Source organism: Filicampus tigris, chromosome 2 (genome assembly GCF_054856515.1).
Source record: "Filicampus tigris isolate MCC_2025a chromosome 2, RoL_Ftig_1.0, whole genome shotgun sequence".
Lineage (NCBI taxonomy): Eukaryota > Metazoa > Chordata > Actinopteri > Syngnathiformes > Syngnathidae > Filicampus > Filicampus tigris.
The window spans coordinates 36,400,723-36,422,472 of NC_141218.1; the positions used below are offsets into that span (position 1 = coordinate 36,400,723).

The following is a 21,750-nucleotide window of genomic DNA, read 5'->3' on the forward strand; positions in this document are numbered from 1 at the left end:
ATTAAACTGGAGCACCCGAGTCTGATACTTTGGAGAAAAATACAACAGCCTCAGCATTGGTAACGACAGACTTGCATAGGATTTTTCAGGTTTTTAGCCATTTCCTTGGCACGCCAAGTCCACTGCATGACATCAACGGTAAACTGGGTATGTTTTCGTCCTTGCATGAGAGCATAGATCTATGAAACCTGGATGCCAAAGATGGGTAGATTTTCTGAGCGGTCAAAGTCGCTGAATTTAGGCTCCAGTTTCGTTTGAAGCGTGGGTTGGACTCCAACTGAGGCAAACAAAATCTCACCTCAAAAATTCTGCTGAGGAGGGTCTGATTGCAGCCCACTTTGTTCCGCTGGACTCGAAAGGGAGACCTATAGTCAATTTCCTGGTCCCCTCGCAGCGCTGATGTGGAATACATTCAGTGCCGTCCATCATGCGACAGACGCAAAATGACACCTTGACCGTCAGGGGTACTAGCGAAAGACTATTCTTTTCTGTAGTTGACTGCAGCACATCTTATGTTTCTCTTCAGATCGTATAAGTCTTTCGCCTTTTACTAAAGACTTCCGTGGAGAGTAACAGAATGAGATTCCACCAATTTTTTCCTGCGTTGTCCAGGCAGAGCATCTATGAATGTTGAAAACAATAAATCAAGGCTGCAGATCATCCAGCATGGTATTGTAAAATGGCTAAACCCTTGGTGGGCCAGCCTTGAAGACACCTCCGTGGTTTGATTTTGAAACAGATTTTAATGAGCGCTGTGCACTATTCACCACGTGACCAACGCCAACAACTCTTGCCCGAGAAGCCTACTGCAAAAGTAATCCCACCCGCTCATACATGCAGTTTCTTTATAACAAAAGATATTGGTGAAGGGTAACAATGTTGATTGATTCAATTAGCACAACCAAGCAGGATAGCTGGGAGGCGGAAAAAACCTTGGCATGGGCATTGACAGACTTGTGTAGGATTTTAAGATTGTAGCCATTTCTCTGGTTCGTCCAGTTCATTCTAAGACCTGAAGCTCAAATTGGGTATAATTTCCTGTCGGTGTGAGAACAATTCCAAGAACCCAGTTGATTCCATTTTTACGAACAGACCTAATCGCATCCAGCCGATCGACCTTACAATGTCAAGGAAAAGATTCCTCATTTGGGGGTTTGTCTTGAATCCGGGTGCTTCCTACCCAGGGTTACGCTGCAATTGTCGCCACCGCCAGTGAGGGATCTTTTTGCCAAGGATGCTATATAATGAAGGCGGCATGATGAACTTTGCGTGCTAGCTACGGCGGCACATATGAAAAATTGGATTACGATACAGAGAAGATTAGCATGGCCCCTGCGCAAGGATGACACGCAATTTCGTGAAGCGAATCCAAATTTTGAAGGCCTCACGCTATGATCTAGCTGCTACCTCCGGCAGAACCGAGCTTTTCCCTGCTCAGAGTGTCAACAGAGATTGTTACGTGACCAGATTTGCCCGATCTGCATTGATTAAACTGGAGCACCCGAGTCTGATACTTTGGAGAAAAATACAACAGCCTCAGCATTGGTAACGACAGACTTGCATAGGATTTTTCAGGTTTTTAGCCATTTCCTTGGCACGCCAAGTCCACTGCATGACATCAACGGTAAACTGGGTATGTTTTCGTCCTTGCATGAGAGCATAGATCTATGAAACCTGGATGCCAAAGATGGGTAGATTTTCTGAGCGGTCAAAGTCGCTGAATTTAGGCTCCAGTTTCGTTTGAAGCGTGGGTTGGACTCCAACTGAGGCAAACAAAATCTCACCTCAAAAATTCTGCTGAGGAGGGTCTGATTGCAGCCCACTTTGTTCAGCTGGACTCGAAAGGGAGACCTATAGTCAATTTCCTGGTCCCCTCGCAGCGCTGATGTGGAATACATTCAGTGCCGTCCATCATGCGACAGACGCAAAATGACACCTTGACCGTCAGGGGTACTAGCGAAAGACTATTCTTTTCTGTAGTTGACTGCAGCACATCTTATGTTTCTCTTCAGATCGTATAAGTCTTTCGCCTTTTACTAAAGACTTCCGTGGAGAGTAACAGAATGAGATTCCACCAATTTTTTCCTGCGTTGTCCAGGCAGAGCATCTATGAATGTTGAAAACAATAAATCAAGGCTGCAGATCATCCAGCATGGTATTGTAAAATGGCTAAACCCTTGGTGGGCCAGCCTTGAAGACACCTCCGTGGTTTGATTTTGAAACAGATTTTAGTGAGCGCTGTGCACTATTCACCACGTGACCAACGCCAACAACTCTTGCCCGAGAAGCCTACTGCAAAAGTAATCCCACCCGCTCATACATGCAGTTTCTTTTTAACAAAAGATATTGGTGAAGGGTAACAATGTTGATTGATTCAATTAGCACAACCAAGCAGGATAGCTGGGAGGCGGAAAAAACGTTGGCATGGGCATTGACAGACTTGTGTAGGATTTTAAGATTGTAGCCATTTCTCTGGTTCGTCCAGTTCATTCTAAGACCTGAAGCTCAAATTGGGTATAATTTCCTGTTGGTGTGAGAACAATTCCAAGAACCCAGTTGATTCCATTTTTACGAACAGACCTAATCGCATCCAGCCGATCGACCTTACAATGTCAAGGAAAAGATTCCTCATTTGGGGGTTTGTCTTGAATCCGGGTGCTTCCTACCCAGGGTTACGCTGCAATTGTCGCCACCGCCAGTGAGGGATCTTTTTGCCAAGGATGCTATATAATGAAGGCGGCATGATGAACTTTGCGTGCTAGCTACGGCGGCACATATGAAAAATTGGATTACGATACAGAGAAGATTAGCATGGCCCCTGCGCAAGGATGACACGCAATTTCGTGAAGCGAATCCAAATTTTGAAGGCCTCACGCTATGATCTAGCTGCTACCTCCGGCAGAACCGAGCTTTTCCCTGCTCAGAGTGTCAACAGAGATTGTTACGTGACCAGATTTGCCCGATCTGCATTGATTAAACTGGAGCACCCGAGTCTGATACTTTGGAGAAAAATACAACAGCCTCAGCATTGGTAACGACAGACTTGCATAGGATTTTTCAGGTTTTTAGCCATTTCCTTGGCACGCCAAGTCCACTGCATGACATCAACGGTAAACTGGGTATGTTTTCGTCCTTGCATGAGAGCATAGATCTATGAAACCTGGATGCCAAAGATGGGTAGATTTTCTGAGCGGTCAAAGTCGCTGAATTTAGGCTCCAGTTTCGTTTGAAGCGTGGGTTGGACTCCAACTGAGGCAAACAAAATCTCACCTCAAAAATTCTGCTGAGGAGGGTCTGATTGCAGCCCACTTTGTTCCGCTGGACTCGAAAGGGAGACCTATAGTCAATTTCCTGGTCCCCTCGCAGCGCTGATGTGGAATACATTCAATGCCGTCCATCATGCGACAGACGCAAAATGACACCTTGACCGTCAGGGGTACTAGCGAAAGACTATTCTTTTCTGTAGTTGACTGCAGCACATCTTATGTTTCTCTTCAGATCGTATAAGTCTTTCGCCTTTAACTAAAGACTTCCGTGGAGAGGAACAGAATGAGATTCCACCAATTTTTTCCTGCGTTGTCCAGGCAGAGCATCTATGAATGTTGAAAACAATAAATCAAGGCTGCAGATCATCCAGCATGGTATTGTAAAATGGCTAAACCCTTGGTGGGCCAGCCTTGATGACACCTCCGTGGTTTGATTTTGAAATAGATTTTAGTGTGCGCTGTGCACTGTTCACCACGTGACCAACGCCAACAACTCTTGCCCGAGAAGCCTACTGCAAAAGTAATCCCACCCGCTCATACATGCAGTTTCTTTTTAACAAAAGATATTGGTGAAGGGTAACAATGTTGATTGATTCAATTAGCACAACCAAGCAGGATAGCTGGGAGGCGGAAAAAACCTTGGCATGGGCATTGACAGACTTGTGTAGGATTTTAAGATTGTAGCCATTTCTCTGGTTCGTCCAGTTCATTCTAAGACCTGAAGCTCAAATTGGGTATAATTTCCTGTTGGTGTGAGAACAATTCCAAGAACCCAGTTGATTCCATTTTCACGAACAGACCTAATCGCATCCAGCCGATCGACCTTACAATGTCAAGGAAAAGATTCCTCATTTGGGGGTTTGTCTTGAATCCGGGTGCTTCCTACCCAGGGTTACGCTGCAATTGTCGCCACCGCCAGTGAGGGATCTTTTTGCCAAGGATGCTATATAATGAAGGCGGCATGATGAACTTTGTGTGCTAGCTACGGCGACACATATGAAAAATTGGATTACGATACAGAGAAGATTAGCATGGCCCCTGCGCAAGGATGACACGCAATTTCGTGAAGCGAATCCAAATTTTGAAGGTCTCACGCTATGATCTAGCTGCTACCTCCGGCAGAACCGAGTTTTTCCCTGCTCAGAGTGTCAACAGAGATTGTTACGTGACCAGATTTGCCCGATCTGCATTGATAAAACCGGAGCACCCGAGTCTGATACTTTGGAGAAAAATACAACAGCCTCAGCATTGGTAACGACAGACTTGCATAGGATTTTTCAGGTTTTTAGCCATTTCCTTGGCACGCCAAGTCCACTGCATGACATCAACGGTAAACTGGGTATGTTTTCGTCCTTGCATGAGAGCATAGATCTATGAAACCTGGATGCCAAAGATGGGTAGATTTTCTGAGCGGTCAAAGTCGCTGAATTTAGGCTCCAGTTTCGTTTGAAGCGTGGGTTGGACTCCAACTGAGGCAAACAAAATCTCACCTCAAAAATTCTGCTGAGGAGGGTCTGATTGCAGCCCACTTTGTTCGGCTGGACTCGAAAGGGAGACCTATAGTCAATTTCTTGGTCCCCTCGCAGCGCTGATGTGGAATACATTCAGTGCCGTCCATCATGCGACAGACGCAAAATGACACCTTGACCGTCAGGGGTACTAGCGAAAGACTATTCTTTTCCGTAGTTGACTGCAGCACATCTTATGTTTCTCTTCAAATCGTATAAGTCTTTCGCCTTTTACTAAAGACTTCCGTGGAGAGTAACAGAATGAGATTCCACCAATTTTTTCCTGCGTTGTCCAGGCAGAGCATCTATGAATGTTGAAAATAATAAATCAAGGCTGCAGATCATCCAGCATGGTATTGTAAAATGGCTAAACCCTTGGTGGGCCAGCCTTGAAGACACCTCCGTGGTTTGATTTTGAAACAGATTTTAGTGAGCGCTGTGCACTATTCACCACATGACCAACGCCAACAACTCTTGCCCGAGAAGCCTACTGCAAAAGTAATCCCACCCGCTCATACATGCAGTTTCTTTTTAACAAAAGATATTGGTGAAGGGTAACAATGTTGATTGATTCAATTAGCACAACCAAGCAGGATAGCTGGGAGGCGGAAAAAACCTTGGCATGGGCATTGACAGACTTGTGTAGGATTTTAAGATTGTAGCCATTTCTCTGGTTCGTCCAGTTCATTCTAAGACCTGAAGCTCAAATTGGGTATAATTTCCTGTTGGTGTGAGAACAATTCCAAGAACCCAGTTGATTCCATTTTTACGAACAGACCTAATCGCATCCAGCCGATCGAACTTACAATGTCAAGGAAAAGATTCCTCATTTGGGGGTTTGTCTTGAATCCGGGTGCTTCCTACCCAGGGTTACGCTGCAATTGTCGCCACCGCCAGTGAGGGATCTTTTTGCCAAGGATGCTATATAATGAAGGCGGCATGATGAACTTTGCGTGCTAGCTACGGCGGCACATATGAAAAATTGGATTACGATACAGAGAAGATTAGCATGGCCCCTGCGCAAGGATGACACGCAATTTCGTGAAGCGAATCCAAATTTTGAAGGCCTCACGCTATGATCTAGCTGCTACCTCCGGCAGAACCGAGCTTTTCCCTGCTCAGAGTGTCAACAGAGATTGTTACGTGACCAGATTTGCCCGATCTGCATTGATTAAACCGGAGCACCCGAGTCTGATACTTTGGAGAAAAATACAACAGCCTCAGCATTGGTAACGACAGACTTGCATAGGATTTTTCAGGTTTTTAGCCATTTCCTTGGCACGCCAAGTCCACTGCATGACATCAACGTTAAACTGGGTATGTTTTCGTCCTTGTGTGAGAGCTAAAACTAAGAAACCTGGATGCCAAAGATGGGTAGATTTTCTGAGCGGTCAAAGTCGCTGAATTTAGGCTCCAGTTTCGTCTGAAGCGTGGGTTGGACTCCAACTGAGGCAAACAAAATCTCACCTCAAAAATTCTGCTGAGGAGGGTCTGATTGCTGCCCACTTTGTTCGGCTGGACTCGAAAGGGAGACCTATAGTCAATTTCTTGGTCCCCTCGCAGCGCTGATGTGGAATACATTCAGTGCCGTCCATCATGCGACAGACGCAAAATGACACCTTGACCGTCAGGGGTACTAGCGAAAGACTATTCTTTTCCGTAGTTGACTGCAGCACATCTTATGTTTCTCTTCAAATCGTATAAGTCTTTCGCCTTTTACTAAAGATTTCCGTGGAGAGTAACAGAATGAGATTCCACCAATTTTTTCCTGCTTTGTCCAGGCAGAGCATCTATGAATGTTGAAAATAATAAATCAAGGCTGCAGATCATCCAGCATGGTATTGTAAAATGGCTAAACCCTTGGTGGGCCAGCCTTGATGACACCTCCGTGGTTTGATTTTGAAATAGATTTTAGTGTGCGCTGTGCACTATTCACCACGTGACCAACGCCAACAACTCTTGCCCGAGAAGCCTACTGCAAAAGTAATCCCACCCGCTCATACATGCAGTTTCTTTTTAACAAAAGATATTGGTGAAGGGTAACAATGTTGATTGATTCAATTAGCACAACCAAGCAGGATAGCTGGGAGGCGGAAAAAACCTTGGCATGGGCATTGACAGACTTGTGTAGGATTTTAAGATTGTAGCCATTTCTCTGGTTCGTCCAGTTCATTCTAAGACCTGAAGCTCAAATTGGGTATAATTTCCTGTTGGTGTGAGAACAATTCCAAGAACCCAGTTGATTCCATTTTTCCGAACAGACCTAATCGCATCCAGCCGATCGACCTTACAATGTCAAGGAAAAGATTCCTCATTTGGGGGTTTGTCTTGAATCCGGGTGCTTCCTACCCAGGGTTACGCTGCAATTGTCGCCACCGCCAGTGAGGGATCTTTTTGCCAAGGATGCTATATAATGAAGGCGGCATGATGAACTTTGCGTGCTAGCTACGGCGGCACATATGAAAAATTGGATTACGATACAGAGAAGATTAGCATGGCCCCTGCGCAAGGATGACACGCAATTTCGTGAAGCGAATCCAAATTTTGAAGGCCTCACGCTATGATCTAGCTGCTACCTCCGGCAGAACCGAGCTTTTCCCTGCTCAGAGTGTCAACAGAGATTGTTACGTGACCAGATTTGCCCGATCTGCATTGATTAAACCGGAGCACCCGAGTCTGATACTTTGGAGAAAAATACAACAGCCTCAGCATTGGTAACGACAGACTTGCATAGGATTTTTCAGGTTTTTAGCCATTTCCTTGGCACGCCAAGTCCACTGCATGACATCAACGTTAAACTGGGTATGTTTTCGTCCTTGTGTGAGAGCTAAAACTAAGAAACCTGGATGCCAAAGATGGGTAGATTTTCTGAGCGGTCAAAGTCGCTGAATTTAGGCTCCAGTTTCGTTTGAAGCGTGGGTTGGACTCCAACTGAGGCAAACAAAATCTCACCTCAAAAATTCTGCTGAGGAGGGTCTGATTGCTGCCCACTTTGTTCGGCTGGACTCGAAAGGGAGACCTATAGTCAATTTCTTGGTCCCCTCGCAGCGCTGATGTGGAATACATTCAGTGCCGTCCATCATGCGACAGACGCAAAATGACACCTTGACCGTCAGGGGTACTAGCGAAAGACTATTCTTTTCCGTAGTTGACTGCAGCACATCTTATGTTTCTCTTCAAATCGTATAAGTCTTTCGCCTTTTACTAAAGATTTCCGTGGAGAGTAACAGAATGAGATTCCACCAATTTTTTCCTGCTTTGTCCAGGCAGAGCATCTATGAATGTTGAAAATAATAAATCAAGGCTGCAGATCATCCAGCATGGTATTGTAAAATGGCTAAACCCTTGGTGGGCCAGCCTTGATGACACCTCCGTGGTTTGATTTTGAAATAGATTTTAGTGTGCGCTGTGCACTATTCACCACGTGACCAACGCCAACAACTCTTGCCCGAGAAGCCTACTGCAAAAGTAATCCCACCCGCTCATACATGCAGTTTCTTTTTAACAAAAGATATTGGTGAAGGGTAACAATGTTGATTGATTCAATTAGCACAACCAAGCAGGATAGCTGGGAGGCGGAAAAAACCTTGGCATGGGCATTGACAGACTTGTGTAGGATTTTAAGATTGTAGCCATTTCTCTGGTTCGTCCAGTTCATTCTAAGACCTGAAGCTCAAATTGGGTATAATTTCCTGTCGGTGTGAGAACAATTCCAAGAACCCAGTTGATTCCATTTTTACGAACAGACCTAATCGCATCCAGCCGATCGACCTTACAATGTCAAGGAAAAGATTCCTCATTTGGGGGTTTGTCTTGAATCCGGGTGCTTCCTACCCAGGGTTACGCTGCAATTGTCGCCACCGCCAGTGAGGGATCTTTTTGCCAAGGATGCTATATAATGAAGGCGGCATGATGAACTTTGCGTGCTAGCTACGGCGGCACATATGAAAAATTGGATTACGATACAGAGAAGATTAGCATGGCCCCTGCGCAAGGATGACACGCAATTTCGTGAAGCGAATCCAAATTTTGAAGGCCTCACGCTATGATCTAGCTGCTACCTCCGGCAGAACCGAGTTTTTCCCTGCTCAGAGTGTCAACAGAGATTGTTACGTGACCAGATTTGCCCGATCTGCATTGATTAAACCGGAGGCTGATACTTTGGAGAAAAATACAACAGCCTCAGCATTGGTAACGACAGACTTGCATAGGATTTTTCAGGTTTTTAGCCATTTCCTTGGCACGCCAAGTCCACTGCATGACATCAACGTTAAACTGGGTATGTTTTCGTCCTTGTATGAGAGCTAAAACTATGAAACCTGGATGCCAAAGATGGGTAGATTTTCTGAGCGGTCAAAGTCGCTGAATTTAGGCTCCAGTTTCGTTTGAAGCGTGGGTTGGACTCCAACTGAGGCAAACAAAATCTCACCTCAAAAATTCTGCTGAGGAGGGTCTGATTGCAGCCCACTTTGTTCGGCTGGACTCGAAAGGGAGACCTATAGTCAAATTCTTGGTCCCCTCGCAGCGCTGATGTGGAATACATTCAGTGCCGTCCATCATGCGACAGACGCAAGATGACACCTTGACCGTCAGGGGTACTAGCGAAAGACTATTCTTTTCCGTAGTTGACTGCAGCACATCTTATGTTTCTCTTCAAATCGTATAAGTCTTTCGCCTTTTACTAAAGATTTCCGTGGAGAGTAACAGAATGAGATTCCACCAATTTTTTCCTGCTTTGTCCAGGCAGAGCATCTATGAATGTTGAAAATAATAAATCAAGGCTGCAGATCATCCAGCATGGTATTGTAAAATGGCTAAACCCTTGGTGGGCCAGACTTGAAGACACCTCCGTGGTTTGATTTTGAAACAGATTTTAGTGAGCGCTGTGCACTATTCACCACGTGACCAACGCCAACAACTCTTGCCCGAGAAGCCTACTGCAAAAGTAATCCCACCCGCTCATACATGCAGTTTCTTTTTAACAAAAGATATTGGTGAAGGGTAACAATGTTGATTGATTCAATTAGCACAACCAAGCAGGATAGCTGGGAGGCGGAAAAAACCTTGGCATGGGCATTGACAGACTTGTGTAGGATTTTAAGATTGTAGCCATTTCTCTGGTTCGTCCAGTTCATTCTAAGACCTGAAGCTCAAATTGGGTATAATTTCCTGTTGGTGTGAGAACAATTCCAAGAACCCAGTTGATTCCATTTTTACAAACAGACCTAATCGCATCCAGCCGATCGACCTTACAATGTCAAGGAAAATATTCCTCATTTGGGGGTTTGTCTTGAATCCGGGTGCTTCCTACCCAGGGTTACGCTGCAATTGTTGCCACCGCCAGTGAGGGATCTTTTTGCCAAGGATGCTATATAATGAAGGCGGCATGATGAACTTTGCGTGCTAGCTACGGCGGCACATATGAAAAATTGGATTACGATACAGAGAAGATTAGCATGGCCCCTGCGCAAGGATGACACGCAATTTCGTGAAGCGAATCCAGATTTTGAAGGCCTCACGCTATGATCTAGCTGCTACCTCCGGCAGAACCGAGTTTTTCCCTGCTCAGAGTGTCAACAGAGATTGTTACGTGACCAGATTTGCCCGATCTGCATTGATTAAACCGGAGTCTGATACTTTGGAGAAAAATACAACAGCCTCAGCATTGGTAACGACAGACTTGCATAGGATTTTTCAGGTTTTTAGCCATTTCCTTGGCACGCCAAGTCCACTGCATGACATCAACGTTAAACTGGGTATGTTTTCGTCCTTGCATGAGAGCATAGATCTATGAAACCTGGATGCCAAAGATGGGTAGATTTTCTGAGCGGTCAAAGTCGCTGAATTTAGGCTCCAGTTTCGTTTGAAGCGTGGGTTGGACTCCAACTGAGGCAAACAAAATCTCACCTCAAAAATTCTGCTGAGGAGGGTCTGATTGCAGCCCACTTTGTTCGGCTGGACTCGAAAGGGAGACCTATAGTCAAATTCTTGGTCCCCTCGCAGCGCTGATGTGGAATACATTCAGTGGCGTCCATCATGCGACAGACGCAAAATGACACCTTGACCGTCAGGGGTACTAGCGAAAGACTATTCTTTTCCGTAGTTGACTGCAGCACATCTTATGTTTCTCTTCAAATCGTATAAGTCTTTCGCCTTTTACTAAAGATTTCCGTGGAGAGTAACAGAATGAGATTCCACCAATTTTTTCCTGCTTTGTCCAGGCAGAGCATCTATGAATGTTGAAAATAATAAATCAAGGCTGCAGATCATCCAGCATGGTATTGTAAAATGGCTAAACCCTTGGTGGGCCAGACTTGAAGACACCTCCGTGGTTTGATTTTGAAACAGATTTTAGTGAGCGCTGTGCACTATTCACCACGTGACCAACGCCAACAACTCTTGCCCGAGAAGCCTACTGCAAAAGTAATCCCACCCGCTCATACATGCAGTTTCTTTTTAACAAAAGATATTGGTGAAGGGTAACAATGTTGATTGATTCAATTAGCACAACCAAGCAGGATAGCTGGGAGGCGGAAAAAACCTTGGCATGGGCATTGACAGACTTGTGTAGGATTTTAAGATTGTAGCCATTTCTCTGGTTCGTCCAGTTCATTCTAAGACCTGAAGCTCAAATTGGGTATAATTTCCTGTTGGTGTGAGAACAATTCCAAGAACCCAGTTGATTCCATTTTTACGAACAGACCTAATCGCATCCAGCCGATCGACCTTACAATGTCAAGGAAAAGATTCCTCATTTGGGGGTTTGTCTTGAATCCGGGTGCTTCCTACCCAGGGTTACGCTGCAATTGTCGCCACCGCCAGTGAGGGATCTTTTTGCCAAGGATGCTATATAATGAAGGCGGCATGATGAACTTTGCGTGCTAGCTACGGCGGCACATATGAAAAATTGGATTACGATACAGAGAAGATTAGCATGGCCCCTGCGCAAGGATGACACGCAATTTCGTGAAGCGAATCCAAATTTTGAAGGCCTCACGCTATGATCTAGCTGCTACCTCCGGCAGAACCGAGTTTTTCCCTGCTCAGAGTGTCAACAGAGATTGTTACGTGACCAGATTTGCCCGATCTGCATTGATTAAACCGGAGTCTGATACTTTGGAGAAAAATACAACAGCCTCAGCATTGGTAACGACAGACTTGCATAGGATTTTTCAGGTTTTTAGCCATTTCCTTGGCACGCCAAGTCCACTGCATGACATCAACGGTAAACTGGGTATGTTTTCGTCCTTGCATGAGAGCATAGATCTATGAAACCTGGATGCCAAAGATGGGTAGATTTTCTGAGCGGTCAAAGTCGCTGAATTTAGGCTCCAGTTTCGTTTGAAGCGTGGGTTGGACTCCAACTGAGGCAAACAAAATCTCACCTCAAAAATTCTGCTGAGGAGGGTCTGATTGCAGCCCACTTTGTTCGGCTGGACTCGAAAGGGAGACCTATAGTCAATTTCTTGGTCCCCTCGCAGCGCTGATGTGGAATACATTCAGTGCCGTCCATCATGCGACAGACGCAAAATGACACCTTGACCGTCAGGGGTACTAGCGAAAGACTATTCTTTTCCGTAGTTGACTGCAGCACATCTTATGTTTCTCTTCAAATCGTATAAGTCTTTCGCCTTTTACTAAAGACTTCCGTGGAGAGTAACAGAATGAGATTCCACCAATTTTTTCCTGCGTTGTCCAGGCAGAGCATCTATGAATGTTGAAAATAATAAATCAAGGCTGCAGATCATCCAGCATGGTATTGTAAAATGGCTAAACCTTTGGTGGGCCAGCCTTGAAGACACCTCCGTGGTTTGATTTTGAAACAGATTTTAGTGAGCGCTGTGCACTATTCACCACATGACCAACGCCAACAACTCTTGCCCGAGAAGCCTACTGCAAAAGTAATCCCACCCGCTCATACATGCAGTTTCTTTTTAACAAAAGATATTGGTGAAGGGTAACAATGTTGATTGATTCAATTAGCACAACCAAGCAGGATAGCTGGGAGGCGGAAAAAACCTTGGCATGGGCATTGACAGACTTGTGTAGGATTTTAAGATTGTAGCCATTTCTCTGGTTCGTCCAGTTCATTCTAAGACCTGAAGCTCAAATTGGGTATAATTTCCTGTTGGTGTGAGAACAATTCCAAGAACCCAGTTGATTCCATTTTTACGAACAGACCTAATCGCATCCAGCCGATCGACCTTACAATGTCAAGGAAAAGATTCCTCATTTGGGGGTTTGTCTTGAATCCGGGTGCTTCCTACCCAGGGTTACGCTGCAATTGTCGCCACCGCCAGTGAGGGATCTTTTTGCCAAGGATGCTATATAATGAAGGCGGCATGATGAACTTTGCGTGCTAGCTACGGCGGCACATATGAAAAATTGGATTACGATACAGAGAAGATTAGCATGGCCCCTGCGCAAGGATGACACGCAATTTCGTGAAGCGAATCCAAATTTTGAAGGCCTCACGCTATGATCTAGCTGCTACCTCCGGCAGAACCGAGCTTTTCCCTGCTCAGAGTGTCAACAGAGATTGTTACGTGACCAGATTTGCCCGATCTGCATTGATTAAACCGGAGCACCCGAGTCTGATCCTTTGGAGAAAAATACAACAGCCTCAGCATTGGTAACGACAGACTTGCATAGGATTTTTCAGGTTTTTAGCCATTTCCTTGGCACGCCAAGTCCACTGCATGACATCAACGTTAAACTGGGTATGTTTTCGTCCTTGTGTGAGAGCTAAAACTAAGAAACCTGGATGCCAAAGATGGGTAGATTTTCTGAGCGGTCAAAGTCGCTGAATTTAGGCTCCAGTTTCGTTTGAAGCGTGGGTTGGACTCCAACTGAGGCAAACAAAATCTCACCTCAAAAATTCTGCTGAGGAGGGTCTGATTGCAGCCCACTTTGTTCGGCTGGACTCGAAAGGGAGACCTATAGTCAATTTCTTGGTCCCCTCGCAGCGCTGATGTGGAATACATTCAGTGCCGTCCATCATGCGACAGACGCAAAATGACACCTTGACCGTCAGGGGTACTAGCGAAAGACTATTCTTTTCCGTAGTTGACTGCAGCACATCTTATGTTTCTCTTCAAATCGTATAAGTCTTTCGCCTTTTACTAAAGATTTCCGTGGAGAGTAACAGAATGAGATTCCACCAATTTTTTCCTGCTTTGTCCAGGCAGAGCATCTATGAATGTTGAAAATAATAAATCAAGGCTGCAGATCATCCAGCATGGTATTGTAAAATGGCTAAACCCTTGGTGGGCCAGCCTTGAAGACACCTCCGTGGTTTGATTCTGAAACATATTTTAGTGAGCGCTGTGCACTATTCACCACGTGACCAACGCCAACAACTCTTGCCCGAGAAGCCTACTGCAAAAGTAATCCCACCCGCTCATACATGCAGTTTCTTTTTAACAAAAGATATTGGTGAAGGGTAACAATGTTGATTGATTCAATTAGCACAACCAAGCAGGATAGCTGGGAGGCGGAAAAAACCTTGGCATGGGCATTGACAGACTTGTGTAGGATTTTAAGATTGTAGCCATTTCTCTGGTTCGTCCAGTTCATTCTAAGACCTGAAGCTCAAATTGGGTATAATTTCTTGTCGGTGTGAGAACAATTCCAAGAACCCAGTTGATTCCATTTTTACGAACAGACCTAATCGCATCCAGCCGATCGACCTTACAATGTCAAGGAAAAGATTCCTCATTTGGGGGTTTGTCTTGAATCCGGGTGCTTCCTACCCAGGGTTACGCTGCAATTGTCGCCACCGCCAGTGAGGGATCTTTTTGCCAAGGATGCTATATAATGAAGGCGGCATGATGAACTTTGCGTGCTAGCTACGGCGGCACATATGAAAAATTGGATTACGATACAGAGAAGATTAGCATGGCCCCTGCGCAAGGATGACACGCAATTTCGTGAAGCGAATCCAAATTTTGAAGGCCTCACGCTATGATCTAGCTGCTACCTCCGGCAGAACCGAGTTTTTCCCTGCTCAGAGTGTCAACAGAGATTGTTACGTGACCAGATTTGCCCGATCTGCATTGATTAAACCGGAGTCTGATACTTTGGAGAAAAATACAACAGCCTCAGCATTGGTAACGACAGACTTGCATAGGATTTTTCAGGTTTTTAGCCATTTCCTTGGCACGCCAAGTCCACTGCATGACATCAACGTTAAACTGGGTATGTTTTCGTCCTTGTATGAGAGCTAAAACTATGAAACCTGGATGCCAAAGATGGGTAGATTTTCTGAGCGGTCAAAGTCGCTGAATTTAGGCTCCAGTTTCGTTTGAAGCGTGGGTTGGACTCCAACTGAGGCAAACAAAATCTCACCTCAAAAATTCTGCTGAGGAGGGTCTGATTGCAGCCCACTTTGTTCGGCTGGACTCGAAAGGGAGACCTATAGTCAAATTCTTGGTCCCCTCGCAGCGCTGATGTGGAATACATTCAGTGCCGTCCATCATGCGACAGACGCAAAATGACACCTTGCCCGTCAGGGGTACTAGCGAAAGACTATTCTTTTCCGTAGTTGACTGCAGCACATCTTATGTTTCTCTTCAAATCGTCTAAGTCTTTCGCCTTTTACTAAAGATTTCCGTGGAGAGTAACAGAATGAGATTACACCAATTTTTTCCTGCTTTGTCCAGGCAGAGCATCTATGAATGTTGAAAATAATAAATCAAGGCTGCAGATCATCCAGCATGGTATTGTAAAATGGCTAAACCTTTGGTGGGCCAGCCTTGAAGACACCTCCGTGGTTTGATTTTGAAACAGATTTTAATGAGCGCTGTGCACTATTCACCACGTGACCAACGCCAACAACTCTTGCCCGAGAAGCCTACTGCAAAAGTAATCCCACCCGCTCATACATGCAGTTTCTTTTTAACAAAAGATATTGGTGAAGGGTAACAATGTTGATTGATTCAATTAGCACAACCAAGCAGGATAGCTGGGAGGCGGAAAAAACCTTGGCATGGGCATTGACAGACTTGTGTAGGATTTTAAGATTGTAGCCATTTCTCTGGTTCGTCCAGTTCATTCTAAGACCTGAAGCTCAAATTGGGTATAATTTCCTGTCGGTGTGAGAACAATTCCAAGAACCCAGTTGATTCCATTTTTACGAACAGACCTAATCGCATCCAGCCGATCGACCTTACAATGTCAAGGAAAAGATTCCTCATTTGGGGGTTTGTCTTGAATCCGGGTGCTTCCTACCCAGGGTTACGCTGCAATTGTCGCCACCGCCAGTGAGGGATCTTTTTGCCAAGGATGCTATATAATGAAGGCGGCATGATGAACTTTGCGTGCTAGCTACGGCGGCACATATGAAAAATTGGATTACGATACAGAGAAGATTAGCATGGCCCCTGCGCAAGGATGACACGCAATTTCGTGAAGCGAATCCAAATTTTGAAGGCCTCACGCTATGATCTAGCTGCTACCTCCGGCAGAACCGAGCTTTTCCCTGCTCAGAGTGTCAACAGAGATTGTTACGTGACCAGATTTGCCCGATCTGCATTGATTAAACTGGAGCACCCGAGTCTGATACTTTGGAGAAAAATACAACAGCCTCAGCATTGGTAACGACAGACTTGCATAGGATTTTTCAGGTTTTTAGCCATTTCCTTGGCACGCCAAGTCCACTGCATGACATCAACGGTAAACTGGGTATGTTTTCGTCCTTGCATGAGAGCATAGATCTATGAAACCTGGATGCCAAAGATGGGTAGATTTTCTGAGCGGTCAAAGTCGCTGAATTTAGGCTCCAGTTTCGTTTGAAGCGTGGGTTGGACTCCAACTGAGGCAAACAAAATCTCACCTCAAAAATTCTGCTGAGGAGGGTCTGATTGCAGCCCACTTTGTTCCGCTGGACTCGAAAGGGAGACCTATAGTCAATTTCCTGGTCCCCTCGCAGCGCTGATGTGGAATACATTCAGTGCCGTCCATCATGCGACAGACGCAAAATGACACCTTGACCGTCAGGGGTACTAGCGAAAGACTATTCTTTTCTGTAGTTGACTGCAGCACATCTTATGTTTCTCTTCAGATCGTATAAGTCTTTCGCCTTTTACTAAAGACTTCCGTGGAGAGTAACAGAATGAGATTCCACCAATTTTTTCCTGCGTTGTCCAGGCAGAGCATCTATGAATGTTGAAAACAATAAATCAAGGCTGCAGATCATCCAGCATGGTATTGTAAAATGGCTAAACCCTTGGTGGGCCAGCCTTGAAGACACCTCCGTGGTTTGATTTTGAAACAGATTTTAATGAGCGCTGTGCACTATTCACCACGTGACCAACGCCAACAACTCTTGCCCGAGAAGCCTACTGCAAAAGTAATCCCACCCGCTCATACATGCAGTTTCTTTATAACAAAAGATATTGGTGAAGGGTAACAATGTTGATTGATTCAATTAGCACAACCAAGCAGGATAGCTGGGAGGCGGAAAAAACCTTGGCATGGGCATTGACAGACTTGTGTAGGATTTTAAGATTGTAGCCATTTCTCTGGTTCGTCCAGTTCATTCTAAGACCTGAAGCTCAAATTGGGTATAATTTCCTGTCGGTGTGAGAACAATTCCAAGAACCCAGTTGATTCCATTTTTACGAACAGACCTAATCGCATCCAGCCGATCGACCTTACAATGTCAAGGAAAAGATTCCTCATTTGGGGGTTTGTCTTGAATCCGGGTGCTTCCTACCCAGGGTTACGCTGCAATTGTCGCCACCGCCAGTGAGGGATCTTTTTGCCAAGGATGCTATATAATGAAGGCGGCATGATGAACTTTGCGTGCTAGCTACGGCGGCACATATGAAAAATTGGATTACGATACAGAGAAGATTAGCATGGCCCCTGCGCAAGGATGACACGCAATTTCGTGAAGCGAATCCAAATTTTGAAGGCCTCACGCTATGATCTAGCTGCTACCTCCGGCAGAACCGAGCTTTTCCCTGCTCAGAGTGTCAACAGAGATTGTTACGTGACCAGATTTGCCCGATCTGCATTGATTAAACTGGAGCACCCGAGTCTGATACTTTGGAGAAAAATACAACAGCCTCAGCATTGGTAACGACAGACTTGCATAGGATTTTTCAGGTTTTTAGCCATTTCCTTGGCACGCCAAGTCCACTGCATGACATCAACGGTAAACTGGGTATGTTTTCGTCCTTGCATGAGAGCATAGATCTATGAAACCTGGATGCCAAAGATGGGTAGATTTTCTGAGCGGTCAAAGTCGCTGAATTTAGGCTCCAGTTTCGTTTGAAGCGTGGGTTGGACTCCAACTGAGGCAAACAAAATCTCACCTCAAAAATTCTGCTGAGGAGGGTCTGATTGCAGCCCACTTTGTTCAGCTGGACTCGAAAGGGAGACCTATAGTCAATTTCCTGGTCCCCTCGCAGCGCTGATGTGGAATACATTCAGTGCCGTCCATCATGCGACAGACGCAAAATGACACCTTGACCGTCAGGGGTACTAGCGAAAGACTATTCTTTTCTGTAGTTGACTGCAGCACATCTTATGTTTCTCTTCAGATCGTATAAGTCTTTCGCCTTTTACTAAAGACTTCCGTGGAGAGTAACAGAATGAGATTCCACCAATTTTTTCCTGCGTTGTCCAGGCAGAGCATCTATGAATGTTGAAAACAATAAATCAAGGCTGCAGATCATCCAGCATGGTATTGTAAAATGGCTAAACCCTTGGTGGGCCAGCCTTGAAGACACCTCCGTGGTTTGATTTTGAAACAGATTTTAGTGAGCGCTGTGCACTATTCACCACGTGACCAACGCCAACAACTCTTGCCCGAGAAGCCTACTGCAAAAGTAATCCCACCCGCTCATACATGCAGTTTCTTTTTAACAAAAGATATTGGTGAAGGGTAACAATGTTGATTGATTCAATTAGCACAACCAAGCAGGATAGCTGGGAGGCGGAAAAAACGTTGGCATGGGCATTGACAGACTTGTGTAGGATTTTAAGATTGTAGCCATTTCTCTGGTTCGTCCAGTTCATTCTAAGACCTGAAGCTCAAATTGGGTATAATTTCCTGTTGGTGTGAGAACAATTCCAAGAACCCAGTTGATTCCATTTTTACGAACAGACCTAATCGCATCCAGCCGATCGACCTTACAATGTCAAGGAAAAGATTCCTCATTTGGGGGTTTGTCTTGAATCCGGGTGCTTCCTACCCAGGGTTACGCTGCAATTGTCGCCACCGCCAGTGAGGGATCTTTTTGCCAAGGATGCTATATAATGAAGGCGGCATGATGAACTTTGCGTGCTAGCTACGGCGGCACATATGAAAAATTGGATTACGATACAGAGAAGATTAGCATGGCCCCTGCGCAAGGATGACACGCAATTTCGTGAAGCGAATCCAAATTTTGAAGGCCTCACGCTATGATCTAGCTGCTACCTCCGGCAGAACCGAGCTTTTCCCTGCTCAGAGTGTCAACAGAGATTGTTACGTGACCAGATTTGCCCGATCTGCATTGATTAAACTGGAGCACCCGAGTCTGATACTTTGGAGAAAAATACAACAGCCTCAGCATTGGTAACGACAGACTTGCATAGGATTTTTCAGGTTTTTAGCCATTTCCTTGGCACGCCAAGTCCACTGCATGACATCAACGGTAAACTGGGTATGTTTTCGTCCTTGCATGAGAGCATAGATCTATGAAACCTGGATGCCAAAGATGGGTAGATTTTCTGAGCGGTCAAAGTCGCTGAATTTAGGCTCCAGTTTCGTTTGAAGCGTGGGTTGGACTCCAACTGAGGCAAACAAAATCTCACCTCAAAAATTCTGCTGAGGAGGGTCTGATTGCAGCCCACTTTGTTCCGCTGGACTCGAAAGGGAGACCTATAGTCAATTTCCTGGTCCCCTCGCAGCGCTGATGTGGAATACATTCAGTGCCGTCCATCATGCGACAGACGCAAAATGACACCTTGACCGTCAGGGGTACTAGCGAAAGACTATTCTTTTCTGTAGTTGACTGCAGCACATCTTATGTTTCTCTTCAGATCGTATAAGTCTTTCGCCTTTTACTAAAGACTTCCGTGGAGAGGAACAGAATGAGATTCCACCAATTTTTTCCTGCGTTGTCCAGGCAGAGCATCTATGAATGTTGAAAACAATAAATCAAGGCTGCAGATCATCCAGCATGGTATTGTAAAATGGCTAAACCCTTGGTGGGCCAGCCTTGATGACACCTCCGTGGTTTGATTTTGAAATAGATTTTAGTGTGCGCTGTGCACTATTCACCACGTGACCAACGCCAACAACTCTTGCCCGAGAAGCCTACTGCAAAAGTAATCCCACCCGCTCATACATGCAGTTTCTTTTTAACAAAAGATATTGGTGAAGGGTAACAATGTTGATTGATTCAATTAGCACAACCAAGCAGGATAGCTGGGAGGCGGAAAAAACCTTGGCATGGGCATTGACAGACTTGTGTAGGATTTTAAGATTGTAGCCATTTCTCTGGTTCGTCCAGTTCATTCTAAGACCTGAAGCTCAAATTGGGTATAATTTCTTGTCGGTGTGAGAACAATTCCAAGAACCCAGTTGATTCCATTTTTACGAACAGACCTAATCGCATCCAGCCGATCGACCTTACAATGTCAAGGAAAAGATTCCTCATTTGGGGGTTTGTCTTGAATCCGGGTGCTTCCTACCCAGGGTTACGCTGCAATTGTCGCCACCGCCAGTGAGGGATCTTTTTGCCAAGGATGCTATATAATGAAGGCGGCATGATGAACTTTGCGTGCTAGCTACGGCGGCACATATGAAAAATTGGATTACGATACAGAGAAGATTAGCATGGCCCCTGCGCAAGGATGACACGCAATTTCGTGAAGCGAATCCAAATTTTGAAGGCCTCACGCTATGATCTAGCTGCTACCTCCGGCAGAACCGAGTTTTTCCCTGCTCAGAGTGTCAACAGAGATTGTTACGTGACCAGATTTGCCCGATCTGCATTGATTAAACCGGAGTCTGATACTTTGGAGAAAAATACAACAGCCTCAGCATTGGTAACGACAGACTTGCATAGGATTTTTCAGGTTTTTAGCCATTTCCTTGGCACGCCAAGTCCACTGCATGACATCAACGTTAAACTGGGTATGTTTTCGTCCTTGTATGAGAGCTAAAACTATGAAACCTGGATGCCAAAGATGGGTAGATTTTCTGAGCGGTCAAAGTCGCTGAATTTAGGCTCCAGTTTCGTTTGAAGCGTGGGTTGGACTCCAACTGAGGCAAACAAAATCTCACCTCAAAAATTCTGCTGAGGAGGGTCTGATTGCAGCCCACTTTGTTCGGCTGGACTCGAAAGGGAGACCTATAGTCAAATTCTTGGTCCCCTCGCAGCGCTGATGTGGAATACATTCAGTGCCGTCCATCATGCGACAGACGCAAAATGACACCTTGCCCGTCAGGGGTACTAGCGAAAGACTATTCTTTTCCGTAGTTGACTGCAGCACATCTTATGTTTCTCTTCAAATCGTATAAGTCTTTCGCCTTTTACTAAAGATTTCCGTGGAGAGTAACAGAATGAGATTCCACCAATTTTTTCCTGCTTTGTCCAGGCAGAGCATCTATGAATGTTGAAAATAATAAATCAAGGCTGCAGATCATCCAGCATGGTATTGTAAAATGGCTAAACCCTTGGTGGGCCAGACTTGAAGACACCTCCGTGGTTTGATTTTGAAACAGATTTTAGTGAGCGCTGTGCACTATTCACCACGTGACCAACGCCAACAACTCTTGCCCGAGAAGCCTACTGCAAAAGTAATCCCACCCGCTCATACATGCAGTTTCTTTTTAACAAAAGATATTGGTGAAGGGTAACAATGTTGATTGATTCAATTAGCACAACCAAGCAGGATAGCTGGGAGGCGGAAAAAACCTTGGCATGGGCATTGACAGACTTGTGTAGGATTTTAAGATTGTAGCCATTTCTCTGGTT

At 45.2% G+C, this 21,750-nt stretch overlaps 29 non-coding genes across 29 annotated transcripts; all 29 read left to right on the forward strand.

The window, feature by feature from the left end:
* Nucleotides 1-507: 507 nt before the first annotated feature.
* LOC147152268 (U5 spliceosomal RNA) lies at nt 508-620 on the forward strand. Its single transcript, XR_015085935.1, has one exon. It is a non-coding gene; the product is annotated as a U5 spliceosomal RNA (small nuclear RNA).
* Nucleotides 621-1,269: 649 nt separating this feature from the next.
* On the forward strand, nt 1,270-1,377 carry LOC147152269 (U6 spliceosomal RNA). Its single transcript, XR_015085992.1, has one exon. It is a non-coding gene; the product is annotated as a U6 spliceosomal RNA (small nuclear RNA).
* A 616-nt stretch (nt 1,378-1,993) lies between these two features.
* Nucleotides 1,994-2,106, forward strand: LOC147152270 (U5 spliceosomal RNA). Its single transcript, XR_015085936.1, has one exon. It is a non-coding gene; the product is annotated as a U5 spliceosomal RNA (small nuclear RNA).
* A 649-nt stretch (nt 2,107-2,755) lies between these two features.
* LOC147152271 (U6 spliceosomal RNA) lies at nt 2,756-2,863 on the forward strand. The gene has a single exon (XR_015085993.1). It is a non-coding gene; the product is annotated as a U6 spliceosomal RNA (small nuclear RNA).
* A 616-nt stretch (nt 2,864-3,479) lies between these two features.
* Nucleotides 3,480-3,592, forward strand: LOC147152272 (U5 spliceosomal RNA). The gene has a single exon (XR_015085953.1). It is a non-coding gene; the product is annotated as a U5 spliceosomal RNA (small nuclear RNA).
* Nucleotides 3,593-4,241: 649 nt separating this feature from the next.
* Nucleotides 4,242-4,349, forward strand: LOC147152273 (U6 spliceosomal RNA). Its single transcript, XR_015085895.1, has one exon. It is a non-coding gene; the product is annotated as a U6 spliceosomal RNA (small nuclear RNA).
* Nucleotides 4,350-4,965: 616 nt separating this feature from the next.
* Nucleotides 4,966-5,078, forward strand: LOC147152274 (U5 spliceosomal RNA). The gene has a single exon (XR_015085927.1). It is a non-coding gene; the product is annotated as a U5 spliceosomal RNA (small nuclear RNA).
* Nucleotides 5,079-5,727: 649 nt separating this feature from the next.
* Nucleotides 5,728-5,835, forward strand: LOC147152275 (U6 spliceosomal RNA). Its single transcript, XR_015085994.1, has one exon. It is a non-coding gene; the product is annotated as a U6 spliceosomal RNA (small nuclear RNA).
* A 615-nt stretch (nt 5,836-6,450) lies between these two features.
* LOC147152276 (U5 spliceosomal RNA) lies at nt 6,451-6,563 on the forward strand. Its single transcript, XR_015085910.1, has one exon. It is a non-coding gene; the product is annotated as a U5 spliceosomal RNA (small nuclear RNA).
* A 649-nt stretch (nt 6,564-7,212) lies between these two features.
* Nucleotides 7,213-7,320, forward strand: LOC147152277 (U6 spliceosomal RNA). Its single transcript, XR_015085995.1, has one exon. It is a non-coding gene; the product is annotated as a U6 spliceosomal RNA (small nuclear RNA).
* Nucleotides 7,321-7,935: 615 nt separating this feature from the next.
* Nucleotides 7,936-8,048, forward strand: LOC147152278 (U5 spliceosomal RNA). The gene has a single exon (XR_015085911.1). It is a non-coding gene; the product is annotated as a U5 spliceosomal RNA (small nuclear RNA).
* Nucleotides 8,049-8,697: 649 nt separating this feature from the next.
* Nucleotides 8,698-8,805, forward strand: LOC147152279 (U6 spliceosomal RNA). Its single transcript, XR_015085997.1, has one exon. It is a non-coding gene; the product is annotated as a U6 spliceosomal RNA (small nuclear RNA).
* Nucleotides 8,806-9,412: 607 nt separating this feature from the next.
* On the forward strand, nt 9,413-9,525 carry LOC147152280 (U5 spliceosomal RNA). Its single transcript, XR_015085912.1, has one exon. It is a non-coding gene; the product is annotated as a U5 spliceosomal RNA (small nuclear RNA).
* A 649-nt stretch (nt 9,526-10,174) lies between these two features.
* LOC147152281 (U6 spliceosomal RNA) lies at nt 10,175-10,282 on the forward strand. The gene has a single exon (XR_015085888.1). It is a non-coding gene; the product is annotated as a U6 spliceosomal RNA (small nuclear RNA).
* Nucleotides 10,283-10,890: 608 nt separating this feature from the next.
* LOC147152282 (U5 spliceosomal RNA) lies at nt 10,891-11,003 on the forward strand. Its single transcript, XR_015085913.1, has one exon. It is a non-coding gene; the product is annotated as a U5 spliceosomal RNA (small nuclear RNA).
* A 649-nt stretch (nt 11,004-11,652) lies between these two features.
* Nucleotides 11,653-11,760, forward strand: LOC147152283 (U6 spliceosomal RNA). The gene has a single exon (XR_015085998.1). It is a non-coding gene; the product is annotated as a U6 spliceosomal RNA (small nuclear RNA).
* A 608-nt stretch (nt 11,761-12,368) lies between these two features.
* Nucleotides 12,369-12,481, forward strand: LOC147152284 (U5 spliceosomal RNA). Its single transcript, XR_015085928.1, has one exon. It is a non-coding gene; the product is annotated as a U5 spliceosomal RNA (small nuclear RNA).
* Nucleotides 12,482-13,130: 649 nt separating this feature from the next.
* Nucleotides 13,131-13,238, forward strand: LOC147152285 (U6 spliceosomal RNA). The gene has a single exon (XR_015085999.1). It is a non-coding gene; the product is annotated as a U6 spliceosomal RNA (small nuclear RNA).
* A 615-nt stretch (nt 13,239-13,853) lies between these two features.
* LOC147152286 (U5 spliceosomal RNA) lies at nt 13,854-13,966 on the forward strand. Its single transcript, XR_015085915.1, has one exon. It is a non-coding gene; the product is annotated as a U5 spliceosomal RNA (small nuclear RNA).
* A 649-nt stretch (nt 13,967-14,615) lies between these two features.
* LOC147152287 (U6 spliceosomal RNA) lies at nt 14,616-14,723 on the forward strand. Its single transcript, XR_015086000.1, has one exon. It is a non-coding gene; the product is annotated as a U6 spliceosomal RNA (small nuclear RNA).
* Nucleotides 14,724-15,330: 607 nt separating this feature from the next.
* On the forward strand, nt 15,331-15,443 carry LOC147152288 (U5 spliceosomal RNA). Its single transcript, XR_015085946.1, has one exon. It is a non-coding gene; the product is annotated as a U5 spliceosomal RNA (small nuclear RNA).
* A 649-nt stretch (nt 15,444-16,092) lies between these two features.
* On the forward strand, nt 16,093-16,200 carry LOC147152289 (U6 spliceosomal RNA). Its single transcript, XR_015086001.1, has one exon. It is a non-coding gene; the product is annotated as a U6 spliceosomal RNA (small nuclear RNA).
* A 616-nt stretch (nt 16,201-16,816) lies between these two features.
* LOC147152290 (U5 spliceosomal RNA) lies at nt 16,817-16,929 on the forward strand. Its single transcript, XR_015085938.1, has one exon. It is a non-coding gene; the product is annotated as a U5 spliceosomal RNA (small nuclear RNA).
* Nucleotides 16,930-17,578: 649 nt separating this feature from the next.
* LOC147152291 (U6 spliceosomal RNA) lies at nt 17,579-17,686 on the forward strand. Its single transcript, XR_015086002.1, has one exon. It is a non-coding gene; the product is annotated as a U6 spliceosomal RNA (small nuclear RNA).
* Nucleotides 17,687-18,302: 616 nt separating this feature from the next.
* Nucleotides 18,303-18,415, forward strand: LOC147152292 (U5 spliceosomal RNA). The gene has a single exon (XR_015085939.1). It is a non-coding gene; the product is annotated as a U5 spliceosomal RNA (small nuclear RNA).
* A 649-nt stretch (nt 18,416-19,064) lies between these two features.
* Nucleotides 19,065-19,172, forward strand: LOC147152293 (U6 spliceosomal RNA). The gene has a single exon (XR_015086003.1). It is a non-coding gene; the product is annotated as a U6 spliceosomal RNA (small nuclear RNA).
* Nucleotides 19,173-19,788: 616 nt separating this feature from the next.
* LOC147152294 (U5 spliceosomal RNA) lies at nt 19,789-19,901 on the forward strand. The gene has a single exon (XR_015085899.1). It is a non-coding gene; the product is annotated as a U5 spliceosomal RNA (small nuclear RNA).
* Nucleotides 19,902-20,550: 649 nt separating this feature from the next.
* On the forward strand, nt 20,551-20,658 carry LOC147152295 (U6 spliceosomal RNA). Its single transcript, XR_015086004.1, has one exon. It is a non-coding gene; the product is annotated as a U6 spliceosomal RNA (small nuclear RNA).
* A 607-nt stretch (nt 20,659-21,265) lies between these two features.
* On the forward strand, nt 21,266-21,378 carry LOC147152296 (U5 spliceosomal RNA). The gene has a single exon (XR_015085916.1). It is a non-coding gene; the product is annotated as a U5 spliceosomal RNA (small nuclear RNA).
* Nucleotides 21,379-21,750: the final 372 nt, after the last annotated feature.